General features: G+C 43.1%; 1 protein-coding gene across 3 annotated transcripts in view; it reads left to right on the top strand.

Annotated features, from left to right (window-relative positions):
- Positions 1-13,068: 13,068 nt before the first annotated feature.
- Positions 13,069-15,870, top strand: part of LOC140482698 (neuronal acetylcholine receptor subunit alpha-2-like) — a 33,560-nt gene continuing 30,758 nt past the window's right edge. For 2 of the 3 annotated variants that reach the window (XM_072580229.1, XM_072580227.1), the window contains exon 1: positions 13,201-13,767. The gene's annotated coding sequence lies outside the window, so the exon portion shown is untranslated. Of the gene's footprint in view, positions 13,164-13,200; positions 13,768-15,870 lie in introns of those variants that run through there. The other variant, XM_072580228.1, reaches the window with a different exon arrangement.

Below are 15,870 nucleotides of genomic sequence, written 5' to 3'. Positions count from 1 at the left end.
GATGGTTTCCTTCCAGGATTTTAAAGGATGAGAACATTGCAGGAACCCTAACAATAATTTTCCAAAGAATACCCTGAAATAGTAAGTATTTCTTTAGAACATGGAATTGCATGACAGGATCCAGGGATAAACCAGTGAGCCTTCTATCTTGTTACAACACAGAGTAAACCCTCCTGCTAACTTAAATCAGCAACACAGAAAGGATTAATCCCATGCAGTAATCTGTGAACATTCGAGAGGCCAAGAAGTATTTTTAGTAAAAAGTAACAACTTTATTTTTTAACTTATAACAGAGAATGATTAACTGACAACTATTTACAACTCCTTCCTCTAACCTATCGTTTACCTTCCCCTTCTACAATACTAGTCCGATAAGACCAGTGATTAAGATTTATGAAACAAAATTTCTTATCTCAAAACCAGGCAGCTTTTAGTTCTTCTCTGTATTAGATTAGGTTACTCTACAGTGTGGAAACAGGCCCATTGGCCCAAAAAGTCCATACCAATCCTCCGAAGAGTAACTCACGTAGACATATTTCCCTCTGACTAATGCATCTAAAACTATAGGCAATTTCTCATGGCCAATTCACCTGACATACACATCTTTGGACTGTGGGAAAAAAAACCAGAGCAAACCCACACAGACACAGGGAGAATGTGCAAACTCCACACAGACAGTTGCCTGAGACTGGAATTGGACCTGGTTCCCTAGCGCTGTAAGGCAGCAGTGCTAACCATTGAGCCATTGTGCTGTCCCTGGTATTCTGGTCTTCTTTTCTTCTTAGGGATTTCTGCTTCACAGGTCACTGTTCAATATATGTACCTTTAAGAGAGCTATTTTCTGGGCAGCCTCTACATGCTGGCTTGGCAGTTCTCCTCCCAATTGTTCAATTTTCCCTGGTCTTATACCCCCAAAGCATCATTGGCTTTTAAGATTGTCAATATACTGAATTCAAACTTGATTGGAGGTTGGTATTTTGGGGGTATAATTTAAACTGATTGGCTGAATTCAAATTTGTTTTTATCTCATAGCAACTGTGCCAGTGCTATTTGTTCTGAACTAAATGTTACATCGTAAAGTCTCTAGCACTCAGTGTGCTTGCCAAGCCCTTCACTCTCTTAAAGGTATAATACACGATCATAACACCTCTCCCTCAAGAAAAAAAGTGAACTATCACAATGAAAAGATGGCTTCTCTTTTTCTTCATTTTTAAACATATTACCCTAACATACAGAAAGTTTAATATAAGTTCACCTTAACTTCTCCCCATATACATATGTAAATATATTTAAAAAATTAAATAAATACAAATCTCATCTAAACTTTATCAGTTAAATCCATGATAATACATCTGCGATTATATTCTTATGACCCGCAACATGTATGATTTTTAAGTTAGAAGTCTGTAACATGTGACTCCAATGAAATAGTCTCATATTCTTGTCTTTACAGTGTTCTAAGAATGTAAGTGGATGGTGATCCGTGTACACAACCGTCTCTGACAAACTGTTCATGACATACATGTTAAAATGTTGTAAGGCCAGTACCACACTCAATAGTTCCTTTTTGATTGTGGAGTATTTCCCCTGGTGGATGTTAAATTTATTTGAAAAGTAACTGGCAGTTCAATCCCATCCTCATCTTCCTGCAGCAGTACAGCTCCAACTCTGATGTCACTAGCATTGATGGCCACTTGAAAATGCTTTGAAACGTTTGGTGTAGCTAAAACTGGTGCAAGGGCAAATATTGTTTTCATATGGTCAAAGGTCTCCCAGCATTATTCTGCCCACCAAAACTTTGTGTTCTTCTTCAGCCAATCAGTTAATAGTGCCATGACACTGCTGAAATTTGGAACAGACTTTTTGATAGAATCCACTTAGGCTCAAGAATGGAAGCACCTCTTTCCTCAGGTTAGTCATGGAAATTCCTCAATCGCCTTCATTTTTACATTCCATGGGGTCAACCTTCCATGACCGATGTTATGTCCCAAGAACATCACCTCTGCTTTCTCAAATTCAGTTTTATTTAAGTTCATCACCAGTTTTCATAGTTGTTCTCATAGTTGTTCAAAGAGCTCTGCCAACTGTACCATGTGATCTTTCCAGGCCTTACTAAAGATCACTACATCGTCCAAATAGACTGCACAGTTTGTTAACCCAGCCACAACTCTGTTCATGAGGCTTTGGAAGGTGGTGGGTGCGTTCTTCATTCCAAACTGATATACCCCATTTGGGGTTACAAACGCAGAAATGTTTTTTGCTGTCTCTGATAAAGGTACCTGCCTGTAACCACGCTTTCAGTCCAACTTGGTGATGTAACTGGCTTGTCTAATTTTCTCGATACAGTCCTCCAATCTAGGAATTCAATACGAATCTGATTTTGTAACGGTGTTGACCTTCCAGTAATCTATGCAGAATTGCTGAGTCCCGTTCGGTTTGGGAACTAAGACGATCCGCGAACTCCACTCGCTCTGGCTTGGCTCAATGACATCCTCGTTGAGCATGGCCTCCACCTCCATCTGGACCTGTCTGGCTTTGAGAGGATTAAGTCAATAGGGGTGCTGTTTATTGGAGCAGTATTCCCCACATCTACTTCATGTATTTAGCGTGTATGACATGTATGGCAAAAGTTAACCACATCCATGTGCATTCCAGGCGAATAAACACTTTTCTGCACCTTAGCCTGAGTTTTTCGTACCCCTGGGTGACCTCCTTCTGGGAATTTGTGTGGTTCCCGAAACACTCCCTGTCAGTTTGCTACCGGCAAAACAGTCTGTGCACTGTGGACCATTTCTCCTCTGCACTAACCTACCATGGCCTCCATTTTTGCCTTAGGATTCCATCTTTCAGATAATAACCTTCTGGGATATTCTCGGCCTCTTTTTTGGAGTACACATCCACATATATCTTTTATCATCCTGTTTTGTTGTTGAAAGTCTATTCATCTTTCAGGACCATGCACTTCTGTCTGACCCTCCACCTGTTCAGAATTTTCCTGCACCATTATGTCAGACAGGGTACCCACTGACTGAACCTCAACTCCTTCATCTTTCTCTTTACTTTTCGCTTCGTGCTGTGAATTATGATGGTGGGATTTGGTTACCATACAGTCTGGGAAAATGCCAGGATATTTCTATTTTAACTCCTCAGTTTCTTGGTCTTCCTTGGGCTTCTTCACAACAAGAGGTGTTACTTGGATCCTGCCAAATCATTCCCAAGAACAAACTGAATTCCTGGATCTGACAATCTGTCAATCATTCCCACTGAAACTTCCCTAGTCTTGAGTTGGGAATCCAACCTGATCTTGCATAGGGGAACACTACATTTCTATCCATCTATCCTACAAATGATCACATTCTCAGATAACAAATCAGAAAGAGTGTAAATTTGTTCATCCCTTACTATCAGTGACTGGTTAGATCCTGTATCTCCTAAGATTATAACTTCTTGCTCTTCTCCCCCTGTTCTTTCTGAGTAAACTTTCCCCACAGAGGTGAATTCTTTGTAGAGTCATAGAGATGTACAGCATGGAAACAGACCCTTCAGTCCAACTTGTCCATGCCGACCAGATATCCCAAACCAATCTAGTCCCACCTGCCAGCACTCGACCCAAATCCCTCTAAACCCTTCCTATTCATGTACCCATCCAAATGCCCTTTAAATGTTGCAATTGTACTAGCTTCCACCACTTCCTCTGGCAGCTCATTCCATACATGTACCACCCTCTGCATGAAAAAGTTGCCCCTTAGGTCTCTTTTATATCTTTCCCCTCTCACCCTAAACCTATGCCCTCTAGCTCTGGACTCCCCCATCTCAGGGAAAAGATTTTGTCTATTTATCCTATCCATGCTCCTCATGATTTTATAAACCTGTATAAGGTCACCCCTCAGCTTCCTCTGCTCCAGGGAAAACAGCCATAGCCTATTCAACCTCTCCCTGTAGCTCAAATTCTCCAACCCTGGCAACATCCTTGTAAATCTTTTCTGAACCCTTTCAAGTTTCACAACATCTTTCCGCTAGGATCAGGTACTAACTCCATACCCAGCCCCTGCCTAGGCTGGGCCAGTCTCCTGCAGCTCCTCAACTCTTCATGGGGTATCCTTTATTACCTTCATGAATGCAACTGGCTTAGCTTCTTTTACCACATTTTTTCCCACAGCACCTTTCTTTAATGACCAGCACTGTGACTTCACGTGTCCCACTTTGTCACAGTGGAAACAACTTGATGCCTTTCATCTCCTTTCCACTCTCTCAAGCTTCTTTTTATCCTGTGGTAAAATCTTACCTGTGCTCCCTACTCTTGCTTTCATTGTGTAGGAACTTCCCTTCTCCCAACTTCTATTCCTCACAGGACGAAATTCTGGCTGGAAACTTGTCTTACGCACCAACATGTACTCATCTGCTAATTCTGTTACCCTTCTCACTTCCTGAACTTTCTGTTCCTCGACGTGAATCCTTACCATCCCTCAAAGTGAGTTTTTAAACTCCTCCAGCAGAATAATCACTGCTCAAATCTCAAAGGTCCTATCTATTTTCAAAACATGCAGCCATTGATCAAAATGACTATGTTTAATTCTTTCGAACTCAGCATAATTCTGACCTGGTTCCTTCTTTGTGTTTCTGAACCGCTGTCTATGCTTCTGTACTAATTCATAACCACTTAAAATAGCCTGCTTAACCTCTTCATAATCTCTTGACACCTCATCTGACAGTGCAGCAAATACCTCACTAGCTCTGCCTACCAGCTTAGTCTGAACTAGCATTACCCATAAATCCTTGGACCACTCCATCTGCCTAGCCAATTTTTCAAATGAAATAAAGAAGGCTTCAACATCTTTCTCATCAAAATGTGACAGAGTTTTGAAATATTTGTGTATATCATTATCTTCTCTTTTAATCTCTATTCTGTTAACTTGACTTTGCTGACTAAGTTGCAACCTCTCAAGTTCAAATTCTCTCTTGCTTTCTTTCTCTTCTCTCTCTCTTTCTCTCTCCCTTTCTTCTCTCTCTCTTTGCTCAGCTACGAACCTTCTCTCTCTGGTTTTCCTCTCTCTTCATGCTCTTTCTCTCTCCCTTTGTTTATCTTCTAACTCTATTTTTCTCAATTGTAATTCAAGTTTTTCTACCTTGACTGCACTTGTCTGTTTCCCTGACACACCTAAGGGTTTGAGTAACTCCCTTACAATTTCAGCTTTACTTTTGTCTTTGGTTAAATCCAAATCTAATTTCTTTGCTAATACTAAAAGTATGGCCTTTTTATTTCCTTCTAAACTTTCTTGGAAAATTTGAGAATCATCTTCAAATCTCAGAACCTTTTTAGCAATTTTAAGAGCCATTTCATTCACTTTTAATTTCATCAACCACAAGTCACCAAAAGTAAAACAATTGTCTCACCTAGGACACTGGGATTTTTCTGCTGGGATTTTTCATACCTCCAAATCTATTCAAATCTGTCTAAACCAGTTCAAATCACAGACTCAAGCCCCTAAACTATAATACAATGTGGTAAACTCTCCTGCTAATTTAAACCAGCAATGCAGAAAAGATTTATCCCATGCATTAATCTGTGAAAATTTGAGAGACCAAGAACTATTTTTTGTAAAAATTAATAACTTTGTTTCTTAAAACATAATAAAGAATGACTAACAACTATTTACAACTCCTTCCTCTAACCTATCTTTTACCTTCCCCTTCGACAATGCTAGTCCCATAAAACCCTGATTAAGGTTTATAAAACAAAACTTCGTATCTCAAAACCAGGCTTCTTTGGTTCTTCTTTGGTTCTTCTCTGTATTGTGGTCTTCTTTTCTTCATCTTTGGGATTTCTGTTTCACAGGTCACTGATTGATACTGATTGTACCTTTAAGAGAACTATTTTTCGGACAGTCTGTATATGCTGGCTTGGCAGTTCTCCTCCCAATTGTTCAATTTTCCTTGGTCTTATACCTCCAAAACATCGGATTGTGTCATTGGCTTTTAAGATTGTCAAGATACTCAATTCAAACTTGATTGGAGGTTGGAATTTTTGGGGTATCATTTAAACTGGTTGACCAAATTTGAATTTGTTTTAGTCTCATAGCAACTGAGCCAGTGCTATCTGTTCTGAACTGAATGTTACATCACAAAGTCTCCAGCACTTGGTGTGCTTGCCAAGTCATTCACTCTCTTAAAGGTACAGTACACTTCTACACCTTCATAACAATCTGCTATTGAGGAGTTCCTGGATCTGTAACGATGACAGGCTAACTGAACAAATTGTAAAGGTACAGCTGGTCAGAGGGGCACGACATTGATATGTGTGTGATAAATCTGATGGAATTGTTTTGAAAGCTAGGGCTTTCGCCATGGAGCTAATTTATATGTAAGTCCATTAGGAACTGAATAAGATACCTTATCAGACACTGTTAGCTAAAATTGAAGCCCCAGGAATTAAAATTAAATATTGACCTCATTTGAAAATTGGAGAGGCCTAGCCTTATGGGGATGGGATGAGTAAAAAGCTTTGAAGTGTCAGATTAGCCATGATAGTATTGAATTGGAGGGCAGGTTCGATGGGCTGAATTGCCTACACCTATTGTGATGGACAGGCACAAGACAGTAGGTGTAATGGACAAGTGATCCAATTGTCAATAGATGATTAGTGTTACTCTGCAAGGATCTGTGTTGAGATCATGACCACTCACTGCTTCTTTTCATTGTTCCTTCATGTGTGTCACTAGCAAGGCCAGAGGTTGTTGAACACCCCAAATTGTCCTTGAACTGTGTGGCTTGTTCAACCACTTCAGAAGCAAGTTATGATTCAATACATTGCTGTGTGTCTGGAGTCACATGTCAGTTAGACCGGTTAAAGATGATCGATTTCCTTCCTTAAAGGGCATTAGTGAACCAAATGAGGTTTTACAACAATTGATGATATGCTTCATAGTCACAATCATCACTTTTTCAAGTAGCCTGTAAAACATTTACATAGCATCCCTGTGTGCCATCTGATAGTGGTCAACTCTCTGTATCACATGATCTTGTGCAAGTAACTGCTATCCACGTGGGCATGATAACCTGTGCAGTGCAGCTGGCTTTGCAGGAGGATCACTTCAATGCCAGTGATGGTAGCAGTTTCCAGGGTGTCAATGTTTACCCTGGAGTCTTGCTGGTCAATCTGAAGGATGACACAATGACAATACTGACAAAAAACTTCCAGAATGTGAACATGCCAGAGTATAGGACCCAGGACTGACAACCTTGCAGATAGGTGCTGAAGACTTTGTATGCTTTGAATAGTAGGTTAATTGACAGCTCACATGATGAGAGAAAAAGTCATACACAGGTTATTCTGATATAACACAGCATCTGCTCCTCTGTGACTGCGTGCTGTCAAAAATCACACTATGGAAAACCCAATTAAAAATTGCGCTGTAGAAGATCACTATAGAATATCGTTATACTCATTCAGTAGAAAGTTTGCATTATTCAAAAATCATCCACAATTCATCAATTGTTTTATCGCCAATTCGCGTTGCTGAAACATGCATTATACCCGAACAATCTGTATCCAAGTCTGATTTGATTTGTTTTGATTTATTATTATCACATGTACCAAGATGCAGTAAAAAATATTGTCTTGCATACTAACCAGATCATACCTAACATAAGCACATCAGGGTAATAGAACAGAATGCAGAATATAGTGGGAGGTCTTATGAGGAAAGGCTGAGAGACTTGATGCTGTTTTCGTTAGAGAGAAGAAGGTTGAGAGGTGACATAATTGAGACTTATAAGATAATCAGAGGGTTAGATAGGTTGGACAGTAAGAACCTTTTTTCTTTGGATAGCTATCACAAGGGGTCATAGCTTTAAATTGAGGGGTGATAGATATAGGATAGATGTCCGAGGTAGTTTCTTTACTCAGAGACTAGGGACATGGAACACACTGACTGCAATGGTAGTAAACTCACCAACTTTAAGAGCATTTAAATGGTCATTGGATAAACATATGGATGAAAATGGAATAGTGTAGGATAGATAGGTTTCAGATTGGTTCCATAGGTTGGTGCAACATCGAGGGCTGAAGGGCCTACACTGCATTGTAATGTTCTATGTTCAGTGTAAATGTCCAGGATAGCCAATGACCCTCACCTGGGCCAGCATCACATGATACACCTGTGCAGAAAATCAAATCACCAGCAGGTAACCAGATCCTGCCACACTGCAGTGTTAGATAAGCCTCTTATCCAGGGCATTTGGCGTACCTTCTGATTGGCAAGCCTCACTGCTGGTCTGGCCAGGTTCCTTCTCGTGCAGGGGGGCAATGGGAAACCAGATGGATAGCCCAGTAGTGCAGGAGAGCAGTGGGGAACCAGAGGGAGGAGATGGCACTGCATCAGGTGCTGGGCAGTACAGCTCATGACTGTCCGGATCATTGTGCTCCCTAACTATGGGATTATTTCAGACTGCACAAGGTGACATGAGTGAGGCACTACAGTCTGTGTGAGAATCCGCTGTGATATCACTGAGGCCTCCATTAGCCAGTGTTCCAATATCTAAAATAAGATGTGAGGTGGGTGTAATCCTTCATTAAATAGAACTAAAGCCTCAGGAGAGGGTGCAATCCTTGTCCCATATCAATGCAGCATATACTTTTATATTCTCAATGACAACATACGTTAATATTGAGTTATAGAGCTTTTACCTTGGGGAAAGAGGCCCTTCAGCCCATAGTGTCTGCTTCAGTCATCAACCATCCATCCAGCACTTGACTTGTAATCTTGTATGCTGTGATATTTCAAGTGCTCATCTGAATGATTCTTAAATGTCTTGAGGGTTCCTGCTCCAATCACCCTTCCATCGTTTCAGATACCCACAATTCTCTTAGTGAAAGAATCTTTCCTCAAATTCCCTCTGAACCCCCTTAAATCTCTGTGCCCTGCTTTTTGAGCCTTCTGCTTTGAGGAAAAATGTCTCCCAATCTTCTCTAGCCATGTGAACAGTGCAAGCTGGGTCAGTTATTGCAGACCAGCATTTATTGCCCATCCCTAGTTGCCCCTTGAGAAGGTGGGGGTGAGCTGCCTTCTTGAACTACTGCAGTCCATGTGCTATGGATAGACCTACAAGCTCATTGGAAAGGGAATCCCAGGATTTTGAGCCAGTGACACTAAAGGAACAGCGATCGATTTCAGTTCCGACTCTCTGAACAGTAAATGCATGTATCCTGATTTGCAGGATTCTTGGAGAGCAGGTGATGTAGCAGCACTACAGCTGAGTTATTCCTTCCAATGACCAATACTCCCACAGCCTTTGTCACCACCGTCAACACCATCACTTGCTTTCCTTCCTTCAGGGTCACCTTATCCTTACGTCAAAATGAATGTTGACACAAGCCCCAAATTCTGAAGGAAAGGTAAATGGAAAGAACTCAATTCTTCAGTATTCTGTTTGAGAAACACTATTGTCAAGCCCATAAGAAACACGAGAATGAGGAGCAGGAATGGGCCATTTGGCTCCTCAAGTCTGCTCGGTCGTTGGGCATGATCATAGCTGATCTGATTGTTACTTTGACTGCACTTTCCTATCTGCCCTCCACACCCCTTCACTTCCCTGTCCCTTATAAATCTGTCCAACTGCCTCAAATTGATCGACTGACCCAGACTGCACTGCTCACATGGCTGGACAGTACCACAAGCTAATGAACCTCCGTAATTATAACATTCCTCCTCATCTCCGTGCAAGTGGGAGACCCTTAACTTTTAAAAAAGGTTTCCTCCAGTTCTAGATTGCCCCACATCAAGAGTTATTCTCCTCACACCTGCCCTGTAAAGTCTCCTTACAGCCTATCTTGTCTTTCCTTTGTCCAATCCTGTGAGTGTTTCCTCAGTGTGTGTGTGTGTGTGTGTGTGTGTGTGTGTGTGAGTGTGTGTGTGTGTGAGTGTGTGTGTGTGTGTGTGTGTGTGTGTGTACAAGTGTGCGTGCGAGTGGGTGTTTGCTGTGATGGCCATTGGAAGGTGACTGATGAAAGCAGCTGTAGTTTCTCGTGCAGAGACTGTGGGCTGGGACAGAGATCAGGAGGACGAAGCAAATGAGCTCTGAGGCAGTGCGTCTCCCAGAGCTTCCAGTTTTGATTATTTCAATTCTTCTCCCACCCTTGTGCAATCTCTCTGCTGTGATACAGGTAGGCACAGCCTTCTCAGAGAGTGGTCTTTTGTCCTGGGTTATATGTGACCTTGTCATGCAAGAGGGTGTGGTAGTGAGAGCCTTGTTTTTAAAGAACAGGTGTGATTGTCATGGTGGAATAGCTGATGAACAGTTTGCACAACGTAAGGTGGGTAATAAGGTGTGAGGGGGTGAATGTGTAGTGTAATGCAGTAATTACAGACAAATGAGCTGTTGAGTAGTGAGACATAAAGTAATAGAGTCATAAAACACGGAAACTGATCCTTCGGTCCAACAACTCTATGCCAAACACAATCCCAAACTAAACTAGCTCCACCTGCTTATGCTTGGCCCATAGCCCTTCAAACCTTTCCTATTCATGTACTTATCTAAGTCTGTTTTCAACATTGGAACTGTTCTCACATCCACCACTTCCTCAGGAATTTCATTCCACATATGAACCCACCCTTTCTGTGTAAGCCATTTGTCCCTCTGAACAGTCCTGAGAGATAATTGAACTCTTTCCTGAATTGCAGCTATATTCTCAGGCTCAGTCCAAAGCGATGACTTCCTCGGTGGCCTTTTCCCACAGGAAATGCAGGTAGCCAATAGAAGGCTGGCTGAAATGGATGCTTGGGGCAGGATATTCTGAGCAGCTTTACTGATCATCAGCCTGAGCCCAGGCCTTCTTTCTGGAACTTTTGCAAGCCCCTTGTCCAAGGTTCTTTCCAATTTGTTGAATCTGTCAGAACTGCCAGGTCATTTTAATAAGGGTCCAGCACAGATTCAATGTGAATCTTGAATCCATATCAACAAAAGTTGGAACCCATCCCCTGATAACTCTGGTGCAGTGTGGTCAAATTTCTAGAGCCGGGATATCTATTCAGGTATTTAGAACAGAGGTTGATGCATTTGGGATTTATGAGTCACAATGTATTTCAGCTTGAGGTGGCAGTGCGTTCAAAGAGTTGATTTCCTTCAATCCTTTCGGCAAACACATTATCACAGGCAGGATGGTGGCTCAGTGGTTAGCACTGCTGCCTTACAGTGCCAGGGACCTGGGTTTGACTCCACCCTCTGGTAAAAACAATGACTGCAGATGCTGGAAACCAGATTCTGGATTAGTGGTGCTGGAAGAGCACAGCAGTTCAGGCAGCATCCAAGGAGCTTCGAAATTGACGTTTCGGGCAAAAGCCCTTCATCAGGAATAAAGGCAGTGAACCTGAGCGTGGAGAGATAAGCTAGAGGAGGGTGGGGGTGGGGAGAAAGTAGCATAGAGTAAATGACCTGGGAGTTGCAATGGGAGAGGGACTCCCTGAGATTCTTGTAGAGAGAGGAGGCTCACTGCCTTTATTCCTGATGCAGGGCTTTTGCCCGAAACGTCGATTTTACTGCTCCTTGGATGCTGCCTGAACAGCTGTGCTCTTCCAGCATCACTAATCCAGAATCTGGTTTCCAGCATCTGCAGTCATTGTTTTTACCTCGTTGATTTTAACCCTACTGCGAATCCTCTTGCAAGGATGCCTGCCTTGAAGAAGTTTTCCTCCTCTCTCTACAAGAATCTCAGGGAGTCCCTCTCCCACTGCAATTCCCAGGTCATTTACTCTATGCTACTTTTTCCCCACCCCCACCCTCCTCTAGCTTATCTCTCCACGCTTCAGGCTCACTGCCTTTATTCCTGATGAAGGGCTTTTGCCCGAAACGTCGATTTCGAAGCTCCTTGGATGCTGCCTGAACTGCTGTGCTCTTCCAGCACCACTCATCCAGAATCCCCGCTCTGGTGACTGTCTGTGGGGAGTTTGCACATTTTCTCTGTGTCTGTGTGGGTTTCCTCTGGGTGCTCTGGTTTCCTCCCACAGTCCAAAGATGGGCAGGTTAGGTGGATTGGCCTTGCTAAATTGCCCATTGTTTCCAGGGATATGCATGTTAGGTTGATTTGCCATACAGCGATTGGGTTGGGTCTGGGTAGGATGCTCTTTGGAGGGTCAGTGTGGACTCGATGGGCAGAATGGCCTGTTTTCATACTGTCAGGATTCTATGATTTAGATTAGATTACTTACAGTGTGGAAACAGGCCCTTCGGCCCAACAAGTCCACACCGCCCCGCCGAAGCGCAACCCACCCATACCCCTACATCTACCCTTCTCTGGCGCTGTGAGGCAGCAGTGCTAACCACTGTGCCACCGTGCCGCCCCGTGCCGCCCCAATTTACCATTGAGCATTCTTATGTTACACACCAGGATAGACACACCCAAGAATAAATCTGCACCAATCACAGGCAGGAAGCTGCTGGCCCAGAATGCAGTTCCTCATCACTATTCTCATGAATCAATGGGATAAGTGTCACTCCGGTGCAAACCTGGGATTATTCCTCCATTCTTCCTGGCTACAGATTTTGGGATAGAGGGCAGGGGACACCACTGAATGGAAAGAACAAGAAGGGGAATATTTTCTTCCCTTTTAACGGGGTTCTGAAGAAATCATAACAGACCGAAAAAACGTTGATTTATTTCTTTCTCCACAGATACTGACAGACCTGCCGAGTTTCTCCGGCTTTCTTTGTTGTTTGAAATAACTACCACAGCAATCTCAATATTAATAGTGAATATGGAAATGTTATAATTAATGGACTCTGTATATGGTCAAAAATCTGAGTGACAATCCTTTGGTTTTATCGCTGATGCTGCCAATTGAAAAAAAAACCGATCCTGACTCTAGAGAAACCCTTGAGGTCACTCAATCAATTCTGCAGCCACCATCTGACACTGCACTTTCACTGAAGTTAGTAAAGAGCAAATAACTCAGAATCATTTCTTTAATCAATGCTTCCAGGCAGTAATGCTCACAGCACCAAACAATCACAAGCAACCACTATTAATAATATAATTTACAATCTACAACTGTCAACAATCCACTTCGTAATACTCTCCCATCAAATTCTCCCAGCACAGGGACAGCCCGGGGCTAGATATGGAGCAAACTTCTTCCACACTGTCCCCCATCAAACACTCCCAGGCACAGGTAGAGTAAAAAGTTTTATCCTTTGCATAGACTCTGGTTAGGCAGTACAGACGTTTAGCCAATCGGACGGAAACGTTTCGGATCCGGGTGTAATGTGAGGGGAACTGACTCCCGGCCGTGATATTTGCAGACTGCTCCGGGCTGAGATTCCTACAGTCACTCTCTCTCTCACACGCACACAGAGCTCACTGTCTCTGTCATACTGGCTTCTCTCTACAGGACCGTAGCTGGTGTTTGGATGAATGTGTGTCTGGGGCAGCTCTGCTTTCGCTGTGAGGCGGTTGTGATTGTGGGGAAGCTGCAGTGATCCCCCCAGTCCGGATTGACTGTGTGAAACGGAGCAGGGAGAAGCTGGAGTTGCTGTGTGCTGAGACAGTGGGGTGTCTGCTCAGCTCAGAGTGTGGGACAGGCCAGGAAGCCAGCTCCTCTCCCCGCTCCGGCAAGCAGCCAGGACCCCAGTCCTTCTGGCAATTCCACCCTCCCCCGCCTCACAGTTCACCACAAACCGGCGGTGGCAGCGACCAGGAGCCGCTCTGCAATGAGACCATGCGGAACTGAACCGCTCTCTCTCTGGACCAGGAGCATCTAAGCCTGCAGAGCCAGGGTCAGTGTGTGCTCGTGGTAGTGAGTGTGGGTCAGTGTCTCACTGTGTGTTAGTGTTAGTGTGTGTGTGACAGTGTGTGCCCCAATCTTTTTATTGCAGTTTCTCACATTCTCACACGAATCTGAAATTGTTCGCCCAGTTTGCACTTTCCCTTTGTCAGTCTGTGTTTCTCCACCTCTCTGATCACTTTTACTTCAGTTTTTTTAAAAAAAAGCTCCCTTCTCTGATTTTCACTATGTCTCTGACTACTCTATCTTATAATTATTTCTTTCTTCCCCAACCCTCTGTCTTTCATTTATATATTTCTCTGTTTCTCCATTTCATTATCTCTTCTTTCTCTTTCTGGTTTCATAATCTCAGCCCTTCCCCATCTCCATGGTCTATTTCTCCTGTCACTGTTTTATATCCAGAATTTAATTCTCTGATTTCCCTCTATTCCATTTTCTGGATCTCTCCATTAAATTTTCTGTTTCGGTTCATTTTTCTATTGACCTCTCTCTTCTCTTTCTTCTTCCCCCAACTCGCATGCTCTTTTGGTCTCTGTCCTTCTCTCTCTGGTTGGTATAACTCCCCCCCTGTGTCAGACCAAAACAGTACTGATTTAATACAGGCAGTTTATTGAGATTTATCAAAGGAAATAGTGGTCAGTTAGCTGGAGAACACAAGGGGAAAACAATATAAAGCAGAGGATGGCAGGAACAGTAGGACACAAACTCAGAAGAACAGAAGGATCTTGAGGGGCTTTTCCACAGATCCCTGAAGGTGGTAGGACAGGTTAATAGTGTCCTGAAGGTGGCATACGCTCTTCATGCCTTTACCAGTTGTGATGTACCTTAGAAGTGCAGGGAGGTTACGTTGAAGCTGTATGCGACTTTGGTTAGACCACAACTGGCATACTGTGTGCAGTTCTCATCACTGCACTGCAGGAAGGGTGTGACACTCAACAAAAACTGAAAGAACTGTGGATGCTGGAAATCAGAAACAAAAACAGAAATTGTTGGAAAAACTCAGCAGGTCTGGCATTACCCATGGGGAAAACGCAGAGTTAACATTTCAGGCCCGATGACCCTTCTTCAGAAATGGAGTTCTGAAGAAGGCTCACTGGACTCAAAATGTTAACTCTGCTTTCTCTTCACAGATCATCCTACACCTGCTAAGCTTTTCCAGCAACTTGTGTTTTTGTATAGGAAGGATGGGATTGCACTGGAGGGGGTACAGAGGAGATCACCAGGATGTTGTCTGGGATGGAGCATTTCAATGAGGAAGATAAACTTAAGCTGTTTCCTTAGGAGCAGAGTTAGGTTAAGGGGGTTGGGGGGGGGGGGGGGGGGTACCTGACAGAGGTGTAGAAGATTATGAGGAGCATGGGCAGGGTGGATAAATAGCAGCTGTTCCCCTTAGCTGAAGGATCATTAACAAGGTGCTTATTTTTAATGTGAAAGGCAGGAGGTTTGGAGTGAACTTGAAGGAAGAAATTTTCACGCAGAGGGTGGTGGGAATCTGGATTGCACTGTGTGGAATTGTAGTTGAGGTGGGAAATGTCACTACCTTTAAAAAGCAATTGGACAAGCTCTTGAAATGTCACAACATTCAAATCTATGGATCAAGTGTTGGAAAGTGGGACTAATGTAGGTTTAGAGTGGTTTTTGTTGATGCAGACTTGATGGGCTGAAGGGTCTCTTCTGTACTATATGGTTCTTTGATTCTATGCTCCCAGTGGAGTCAATCAGCGGTGATTCATATGGGAGGGCCCACTGGTACCCTCGATGTACAGCTGTGATGTGATGTTGGATTTTTACCTGCTATAATCTGACTTAGCAATCAGGTTGACATAGGGGATGAGCTTGATGCTGGTTCAGTGCTGGAATAATTCAGTTGGGCAAGGGGAGGCTGGTGAGCTCCTTAATGAAAGGGCCAGGACGTAACAATTACATCCGTGACTCTAAAACCCTTCAAGACAGAATGGCATCATCTGATTATTCCAGGTGATTTCCACATCAATTTGCAAAGCTTTGTGCTGTCACCTCAATTATACATCGTCTCCTTTGAGCTGCCAAACTCCACTTCGAGTTGGTGTAAATAGTTACATTATTTATTGCCTGC

This window comes from Chiloscyllium punctatum, chromosome 11 (assembly GCF_047496795.1).
Source record: "Chiloscyllium punctatum isolate Juve2018m chromosome 11, sChiPun1.3, whole genome shotgun sequence".
Taxonomy (NCBI): domain Eukaryota; kingdom Metazoa; phylum Chordata; class Chondrichthyes; order Orectolobiformes; family Hemiscylliidae; genus Chiloscyllium; species Chiloscyllium punctatum.
Note: the sequence above shows the minus strand (reverse complement) of the source record. Positions and strands in the feature narration are given on the sequence as shown.